Source organism: Hordeum vulgare, chromosome 4H (assembly GCF_904849725.1).
Source record: "Hordeum vulgare subsp. vulgare chromosome 4H, MorexV3_pseudomolecules_assembly, whole genome shotgun sequence".
Classification (NCBI taxonomy): domain Eukaryota; kingdom Viridiplantae; phylum Streptophyta; class Magnoliopsida; order Poales; family Poaceae; genus Hordeum; species Hordeum vulgare.
In genome coordinates this window covers 133,343,996-133,354,062 of record NC_058521.1, presented here as the reverse complement: position 1 = coordinate 133,354,062, position 10,067 = coordinate 133,343,996, and the positions used below count along the sequence as shown (strand labels likewise).

Below are 10,067 nucleotides of genomic sequence, written 5' to 3'. Positions count from 1 at the left end.
TACCACTTTATAAGGCGTGAGCTAAAACCATCGTCGTTTTTAGCGCACGGCTTATTTGAGCCTTCACCAGTTCTCCCACTTTCACATGCTACAAAGCGGTTACCGGCCGGCCATGACGCCACTGCCACACCAAAATTAACCACGGCTTATTTGAGCATTCACCAGTTCTTCCACTTTCACATGCTACAAGGCGGTTACCGACCGGCCATGACGCCACTACCACACCAAAATTAACCACGGCTTATTTGAGCCTTCACCAGTTCTCCTACTTTTACATGCTACAAGGCGGTTACCGGTCGGCCATGACGCCACTGCCACACCAAAATTAACAACACTATCTTTGGTTTGATTGTACCAACCTAAATGCCTAAGAGGGTGAGACACGGACACGTACTAACAAACGAAGGAGAACATGCACTGCACCGACACAAACATCTGTGAGCTGGCCGGGCTGGCGGCTGCCCAGGAGAGAAGACCAAACTTAGGCGGCGGGCGGCGCATCGAAGAGCACGCTCTCGATGTCGTCCTCGAAGCCCACATCGGCCGGCAGCTCGCGCACGTCGTCGTCAGACGGCCACCATCCGGGCGCGCCGCGCGGCGGGTACCTGGTCTCGAAGTCGGCGCGGTCCATGCAGAGCGCCTGCAGTATCTCAGCGATGGCGCAGTCGACGTCGTCCACGTCGTCTCGAAGCAGTGGCACGGCCTCCTTGGGATCGATTTTGCGCAGCAGCAGTTGCCCTGCCGGTTCTGGGCCTGGGTTTGTGTCGATCTGGCAGAGGGGCAGCTGCAGCTGCTGGTCCACGCGGTAGGAATCGACGTCGAAGTTGGTGAGCGCGGCGAGGCCCCGGAGTTGTATCGCCGCCAGATCGTAGGCCCGGGCCGCCTCTTCCTGGGTAGCTGCAGATTGAGAGTGAGAGCCCCGGAGTACGTAGTAATACTCGAACGAACTTGCAACGACAGAGAGATAGAGAACACACGGAAGACCCCCAAGTAGAGGTATCTCTTGCCGCCGCCGCCGCCTATCCTCGCCTCCCACCGGCCCTTCTGATGATGCCTGGGGTGCCAATAAGTTAGTTCATGTTAGCAAGATGGTATTTTTTTTAAACCAATCACTCATGGTATTGGTATGGCATTGCAGTGTCAGTGTGGTTAATCTGATCGAAAATAATAGCTCTTCGAGGAATGCGTGCCGCGTGCGTGCATATACGTACTTTGCTACCCCCCTGTACTTGGAGGCGCCTCTGGTGAAACCAGTGCTGTCGCGCCTGAGTATAGCCACGTACTCCTCTCTTGTCACGCACCGCATCCTGTCCAGCTCCTGCTTATACGTGTCCACCTGCAGCAACGATCGCAGGGCAGTCCTCATGTTGAACACAATTATAGCTGCCATCTAACTAGTACAGGTACTCGTATTGACTCCTGACATATGACAAGACACAACTTACTGGGAAGTTGAGGAGGAGGCCGTCGCACTGTGCGCCCGAATACTTGAGGGCGGCGAGATCATATGTGCGAGCTGCAGCCTCTTCGGTCTCATAAGCTCCTGCCAAGAAACAAGAGCAAGCAGTGATCTTAACTAAATCATCGGCGTAATGTGTAGTACTTCCACTCGGAGAAAGAACGAGGGACATTGCAATCTAGACGCTGGTGGTGGCATTGAGAAGTGGTATGTGAGCGTTTCTTTTCAAGAAGTGAAAGGATCTGGACTCACCCAAATAAACTAATAGAAGCGACGAGACATGGATGTGTCGTATCACCAGTTCACCACACGTGTCCCGAGGCAAACGAACACAAGATTGCAGCACAAATTAGTTAAAGACCAAGAACGTCAGCTAGCTAGCACACAAAAGAACATCAAAGTGGCGAAGAATAAATCAAAGTGACAATCAAAATAGAGCAAAATGAGGCCACTAGATGGGCTGAAAGAAAAGCGTTGATCCAGCCAACCCTGGGGCTGGGGGTCTCTCTCACCTTGCCTGCCTTTCCTGTTCTGAACCGTGCTCCGGTAATGCCTGTCCCACAGGTGCACCTCGTACTTCCCTGAGGCGCAGTGCCTACACCACCACCACCAAAGAGCGTACCTCTCGATCGGAAATCAAACACAAAGATCGCAGCTCGGATGAAACCAAGAAGGGGAGAAAGAAGCGCATGCTCACCTGCTCACGCCTCTGTAGACGGATGACCCCCTCGCCCGGACAACGACGGCGTCGCTCCTCGCCCTCTTCTTCTTCCGGCTCGTCGCCAAGCAGGATAGCCCAATGCTGGAGCCCCCGGACCAGGTGGACGCCGAGGACGAGGAGGACCAAGTAGGCTTCTTGTTCGTCATGTTTGCTTTTGATTTTGATCGCTCCTCCGTCCTACTACTCCCCCTTGCGCCTCGAGGAAGGTTGCTGCTAGTGGGAAGGGAAACAGATGCCGAGCGCGCTTATACACAAGTGGTAGTGGAGCACTTACTATACTATAGCTCACATCACATTTTCCTTGGGAAGTGCGACGGGTTTAACCGCGATTAGAGCCACAGTGTGCTTTGACTGCTTTGGTAAAAAGGACGAACCGGGGTTAAAGGCAGACAGCGAGTTGGTACACTGTGTAACGAGGACTATGGTATACTAGTATCATACATATACTACACTCGTAATGCATAGTATCATACTTTTTCCGTCCTAAAATAAATGTTCTAAGCTGGAGTAGAAATTTATACTATAGCTAGTACAAAGTTAAGACAGTTATTTTGGAACAGAGGAAGTATATTAATATTATTGGATATGTCATTTATTATCATGCATGACACAACATTTAATATAATACGGCATCATAATATGATACTCAACCATCTCTTTCCTTATTTAATTCTATATCACCTCATCAAAATTGTCTATTTGTCATGCATAATACTACTTATGATACTATCATTACGACTAGCCTTACACGTCGGATAATAGTAGGTTCTGGGTTCGCTAAACACATGGCGCGGCGTGGTGCCTTTCACCCGACTCGGAGGGAAGCATTTTCTCGGTCAAGTTTTTTGAAAAACTTTGTAAATAAGATTCATTCATTCTTCTTTCATTTCTGTATACAAAAATTTCATTTTTCGTGTTAATCTTTTGAAAAAGATAATGTCCAAATGTGTGGGGTTTTATAACCCGCCCACATCGCATGGATTGCCGTCCATTGGTTGTTGCACGAATCTTGACAACTTGCCCACACGCATGGATTGCCGTCCATTGGTTGTTGCACGAATCTTGACAACTTTTGTCTGAATTTCTTTGCCACGTAGGACTCGGCTGGTGTGTGGACGTTTAACCACTTCGCCCGCACGCTCGTTTCTCTCTCGGATTGCTCGCAGTTGCCAAGCCGGCATGTGTTGGTTCTACTGTTGCGCCCGCACGCCGCGCACTTCTCCTCTTCCACTTCCTCCCCCGGCGGTTTCCCAACTCCCGCATCGTGCATTTCGAACAACATTCATAGCTTCTTTCCCGATCCACATTCATTTGGTAGTTTCTAGGCGGAGGTGGAGCAAAGGAGAGAGGGCGGCGGTGGCGGACGAGCAGCTGGTCTTCGTGGCCGTCACAGGTGCTCAAGCAATCGGAGCGTCGTCCGCGGCGAAGTCAACGCGCATATGTAGGGCGTCGACAATTCCCCTGGTGCGGATCTGCCTCCTCCCCCGCCCTCGAATCCCCCTTCATCTACTTCTCGGTTTCGACGAGATTCGTGTTGATCTCGAGGACGATTTACTCATCCCCGACGACGAGGGAGTAGCAAGGTGTGCCATTTGGCGGGAACCACCTAGTTCATTTTACCGCTGCAATGGAAACCACGCTGGTGATGCTCGCCATTCCTCGGGTCATACACTCTCTGTTTTGAGAGATTACGCGCCCTCTGGCCAAGATTACAACGACTCTGCTCTAATTTCTTAGTTGATGGTCTTGTAGGAAACGATTTGTCATTTTTCAGTGGTGTTATTTTGATCGAAGTTCAGGCCTGAGAGCATGGTATTATCCCTAGATCCAAAATTTACAAACATTTTGTGTTGTAAGTAATATAGTTTTGTGTTCCTTGAAACTCACTTATTTGCCATGTTGTTTTCTGCAAACATGGCAACTCCAGTCTACTAGTCTACATACAGATTGTCACCTTGTTTGTTAAGTACATGGCAGCTACTCAGTTGAACACGAACAGTCAGTTGCCATTTGCTTTGCCACTAATTCGGGGGCAATTTCGTACCTGCTATCCAATTAAACATATGGCAACAAATTGTTTTCCATCTACACTTCATTTGTCATGTTGTTTTGTAAAACATGGCAACATGGTCCTGTTGGTTCATGTACATTTTGCCACTAAGCTTACTTGTTTGGTGGCAACTGTCAGTTGAACACAAGATATCAATTGCTATGCTTGTACACTAATTCATATGTGTCAACTACCCACTGTGATTATAAAATACATACCATCCTTTTTTGCCATGCACTTCCATTGTCACATGGCAATCCCCTATTCTACTTTCAGTTTGGAGGTGTCAACTTCTTTTTTACCCAACACACTTTCTGCCATTGCTTTCGGTAGGGTCACACGAAAATTGTGTAATGCATTTTATATAGGAGGTAGCAACTCTCACTTTTGCACCAAGCTTTCTTTTTGCCATGTCCTCTGCAGTGTTCCATGGCAACTTCTTGGTCTAGCAATCGCTAGATCTGTTCTAGCATTGTTGCCATGGAAACGAAGGTGGAGGAGGCAATGAGACTTACTTAGAAGGGCCACATTGAAAATGCATCATGCAAATGTGGCAAATATGTTCGTGTAGAAACACACCAGTTTTTGCATCAATGCTTTAGTTTACAAATGTGATAGTCCCCACCTTTCTGCCTCTATCACAACTTCATTTTTTGTTGTCTTTTGGTTTGCACACAATTCCAACCCATGGCATTTTTTTGTGCATACATCAATTTTGTTGTTCGCAATCAATCTTTGTTTGATCAAGGCATTTGTCGTCCGTATGTCTATTCAACATGGCAGTTTCCCTTTTTTTGCTCGAATCTAGCTTTTCCTCTATGTTCATACTCATGTGTGCTTGTTCTTCACCACAACATCATGGTTCACGTCGACCAATAAGACAATGACGATGACTTCGTGGAGCCACTCCCATGGCAATGTGCGTCTGCTCCTGGGAAAGACGGTAATGAGGTTCTTCCCTCGCCCCCACCCCCTAATGTATTATTTGTGATATACATGTTTCTCATTCATTTATTGAACTTGCCAAGAATCATCATGTTTTTGTTTTTTGCATAAAAACTTTAATGACCAAGGGCTTCTCAAGAACGGATGACTTTAATGACCAAGTGCTTCAATGATGACCAGAAGAAAGCCACTTGCTATATGGGGATGCAGTCTTTAATGAATGTCCTGTGCTCAAATCTGGTGAACCATCTATGTGATTGGCTTCGGGAGATCTATGACACTGCGTCCAGGGAATTTGTCATGCCGGGGCGTGGAGGACTTCCTTTGGACGAGTAGTCTGTATGCACATTAGGTGTACCCCATGGGGAATTGTTTGTTCCTTATGAGACGAACACTGATATTGAGCAAGAATTGTTCCCCGTTTATTTCCTGATGATGCAACCATGCCTAATGAGACGGTGCTTGCAACTTCGCTGGAAAAGATGAAAACCCATGGTGATGTATTCAAGATGAAGCTTCTAATGTACTTGATTTCGTCTATCTTTGTGCCTACCACTTCGCTACGTCCAAGCAGCAAATGCTTCCCTATCCTTGTGAATGTTCTTCATCTATTTTTGTTGTTCCGTAATGGCTGGTGATGTTTTCTTGCGTCTGTGTTGATGTTCTTTAAATCTTTGCTTTATTTTGCAGGTGGGAATTGACGATGTGAAGAACATGAATTGGTGCAAATTCATTGCTCACTTCCTGCATGATGCACTCTCAAACAAGATGTACCGAAAGGGCTGCCACCTACACCTAATGGTATTCATGTTTTGTTGTTAGTATGTGTTTTTACGAGGAGTTGATTTTTTATTATCGGTAATGCATAAAAAGTAATAATATAGGGGTATTCAAACTTTAATTGTATCTTATTGGTATGCTTTTTTTAGTAAGCAAAATATGCGATGGATTTACTTGATCATGTATGGATACTATAGTTGTGCAGCTGCGGCAAGCCGAGTTGTTCACGCATTTCAAACTCAGTTGTCAACACATGAGGAACTTCTAGTTGACTACTCATTGCGGCTCCAGTTTGTTCTACATGGAAACTCCACATGTCCTACAATGACAAACTCGGGTTCATGTTGATGTTGTGGATGGCTATTATAAATGTTGATGCATGTCATCTATAGTTTTTGCTTCTTGGCAACTACATTCAGATACATATTTCATGCATACTTTATTTCTCAGTGTGCTCTTTTGTTTTTGCTGTTTTTCAATACCCACATACGTGTATTTTTTTAGAAGTTGATACATGGCAATCATATGAATACGTAAATGGCACTCCTAAAATTCTGACATGTTTTTTTGTGTGTTTGTGTTTGTCAGCTCATGTACGTCGATTGCCTTGATTTATGTACCGTCGATCTCGTTGCGGTAGGAGGTCTGCCTCCCCCCACATAAATTTGCTTTCTCCGCCTCGACGTACGACGTTGTTAAGGTTCTGCTTGCTGCAGACGGGATAATCAACACCAAGTATGGCAAACTGCAGGTTAGTGGTATCATACTTCTTACATTGTAAATTTGAAGTATATTTCTAAAAATAAAATTAAAAAATAAAGTTGTTTGTCCATTCATACTACTTTCTCCAAAAGGGGCCGTAAAACCCAAAATACATGGCAGCTATGTTTTTCCTCCATGTGGCAACTGCAACATACTTTACATGGCAGTCATGTCCCAATATTATCGATTTTTTGTCTACGCCACCCCATGTTTTCTCGCAATGTTATTTTTGACTCCTTCATTTTTTCTCTCATTTTTCAGTTGATGGCCAAGCATGCCACTGACTACAGTGTTTTCGGTGGGCCAAGTAATTCTGCCAAGTGGATGGATGTGCATTTATCTTCATTGTGCACCCGCGAGATATTTTACAATTGCATTTGTTTTTTCATTACTTTTATTGCAACAGAGTTATTTGCATCTCTCTCAATTTGTTGTCCAAATTTTTTTTAATACTTTTTTTGTATCTGAAGTTGTTTACTGTTTTACTGTCATTTTAGGCGAGGGCTCCCGTGGAGCACCTAGTAGGACAGGTTGCTTCCGGCATGACTAGCTTGCTTGGGAAGTTGGTTGAGGGCTGGATAACATTAGATGATTCCGATGTTGATGAAGTTGCGAGCCACTTTACCTCTTTTGTTGGAGCACGCACACATCATCCAAGTGGTTGTCGTGGTCGATACGGTTACAACAGCTCTCAGGAGCACCCTGATATCCACGATGATAATTTTGTGGGTGGTTTGGGTGCAATGGATGCTGGTCTTGAAAGGGGTCCCGACGGCCATGATGTCACGAAGAATGTGCAGCATGGCAGTGACGAGTTTAAATCTCGTGAATTCCTGCTCGCTGTAACAATGGCAAGGCTCCAGATGTTGTTAATGCATCGAAGGGGGCAATGCATCAACCGTCGTGATTGGCGAGGGTGTTTCTCCCTCAAAGAGGGTAGGACTACAGAGGACCTTGCTCAGGGTCCTGATGGCAAGAAGCGAAGGATTGATCATGTTGCTGCTAGGATGAGGTTTGTTGTTTGTTCATTGTGGCATATCACACGCTTCTTCTTCTTTTTTATGAGTTGCATGCCATGATTTATTTTCTCTTACTCGAGTTTTCTATTTTGCTTTCTGTTGGTAGGGAGACCACGGTCATTGGCCGAGCAACTAAACATAAAGAGGCACCCATCCCCTCTCGTGCTTCTGCCCGGTTGAACAAAGGGGTACCTGATAACCCACAAGTATAGGGGATCGCAACAGTTTTCGAGGGTAGAGTATTCAACCCAAATTTATTGATTCGACACAAGGGGAAGCCAAAGAATATTCTCAAGTATTAGCAGTTGAGTTGTCAATTCAACCACACCTGAAAGATTTAGTATCTGCAGCAAAGTATCAATAGCAAGGTAGTGTCATAGCAACAGTAGCAACAGTAACCAGTAGTAGCAAAGTGACAGTAGTAGCAACAGAGTAACAGTAGCAGCAGTGACAGCAGTAGCGGCAAAGTGACAGCAGTAGCAACAAAGTAACGTAGCAAGGACCAGTAGGAAAAGACTCATAGGCATTGGATCGGTGATGGATGCTTATGTCGGATGTTATTCATGATGCAACGGTTATAACACGGAGAGATAAGTAACTAGCTCCAGTGCGTCAATGTAATGTAGGCATGTATTCCGTATGTAGTCATACATGCTTAGGGAAAAGAACTTGCATGACATCTATTGTCCATCCCTCCCGTGGCAGAGGGGTCCTAATGGAAACCACGGGATATTAAGGTTCTCCTTTTAATAAAGAACCGGACGAACGCATTAACACTTGGTGAATACATGAACTCCTCATACTATGGTCATCTCCGAGAGTGGTTCCGGCTATTGTCACTCCAGGGTTGCCGGGTCATAACACATAGTAGGTGACTACAACTTGCAAGATAGGATCAAGAACACACATTTATTGGCGACAACATAATATGTTCAGATCTGAAATCATGGCACTCGGGCCCTAGTGACAAGCATCAAGCATGGCAAAGTAGTTGCAACATCATTCTCAGAACATAGTGGATACTAGGGATCAATCCCTGTCAAAACTAACTCAATTACATGATAGATCTCATCCAACCCATCACTGTCCAGCAAGCCTACGATGAGATTACTCACGAACGGTGAAGAGCATCATGGAATTGGCGATGAAGGAAGGTTGGTGATGACGATGGCGACGATCTCCCCTCTCCGGAGCCCAGAACGGACTCCAAATCTGCCCTCCAGAGGAAGAACAGGAGGTGGCGGCGCCTCCGTATCGTAAAACGCGATGAACTCTTCTCCTTGATTTTTTTTTCGGACGAAAGGGACTAAACAGAGCTGATGTTGGAGGCGATGGAGCAACGTGGGCCCCACAAGCCTGCCAGGCGCGGCCAGGGGGGGCGCCTCGTGGGCTTGTGGGTTCACAGCTCCACCCCTCCGGTTGATTCTTGCACCAGTATTTTTTATATATTCCACAAAAATTCTCCGTAAATTTCCAGGTCATTCCGAGAACTTTTATTTCTGCGCAAAAACAACATCATGGCAATTGTGCTGAAAACAGCGTTAGTCCGGGTTAGTTCCATTCAAATCATGCAAATTAGAGTCCAAAATAAGGGCAAAAGAGTTTGTAAAAGTATATACGACGGAGACGTATCAACTCCCTGATACGTCTCAAACGTATCTATAATTTTTGATGGTTTCATGGTGTTATCTTGTCTTCTATGGATGTTTTATGTACCTTTTATATATTTTTTGGGACTAACTTATTAATTCAGTGCCAAGTGCCAGTTCCTGTTTTTTCTGTGTTTTTGACTCTTTTGAGATCTGATTTTGGAACGGAGTCCAAACGGAATAAAATCCCCGAAATGATTTTTCCTGAACGGAAGAAGATCAGGGGGCCTCTCGGCCAGGCCAGGTGGGCTCTAGGGAGCCCACAAGCTCCCACCACGCCACCAGGGGGAGGCGGCGGTGTCAGGGTTTGTGGCCTCCCTGGCCGCCCCCTGACCTAGATCCTTGGCCTATATATTCCCAAATATTCAGCAAAGAATCGGGGGAGCCTCGAAAATACTACCGAAGGCATTCCATATAGAGTCATTGTTGCTCTAAGTTTTGAGTTGAAAATGTGATGATCATCATTAATGGAGCATTGTCCCATGTGAGGAAATAAAAGAGGCAAAAGAAGCCCACAAAAAAAGAGGCAAAAGAGCCCACCAAATAAAAAAAAATGAGAGAAAAAGAGAGAAGGGACAATGCTACCACTTTTTCCACACTTGTGCATATTAAGCACCATGATCTTCATGATTGAGAGTCTCTCGTTTTGTCACCACCATATAGCTAGTGGGAAATTTTCATT

General features: G+C 45.6%; 1 pseudogene; it reads right to left on the bottom strand.

The window, feature by feature from the left end:
- Positions 1–389: 389 nt before the first annotated feature.
- Positions 390–2,553, bottom strand: LOC123446249 (annotated as a pseudogene).
- Between the last annotated feature and the right edge of the window lie 7,514 nt (positions 2,554–10,067).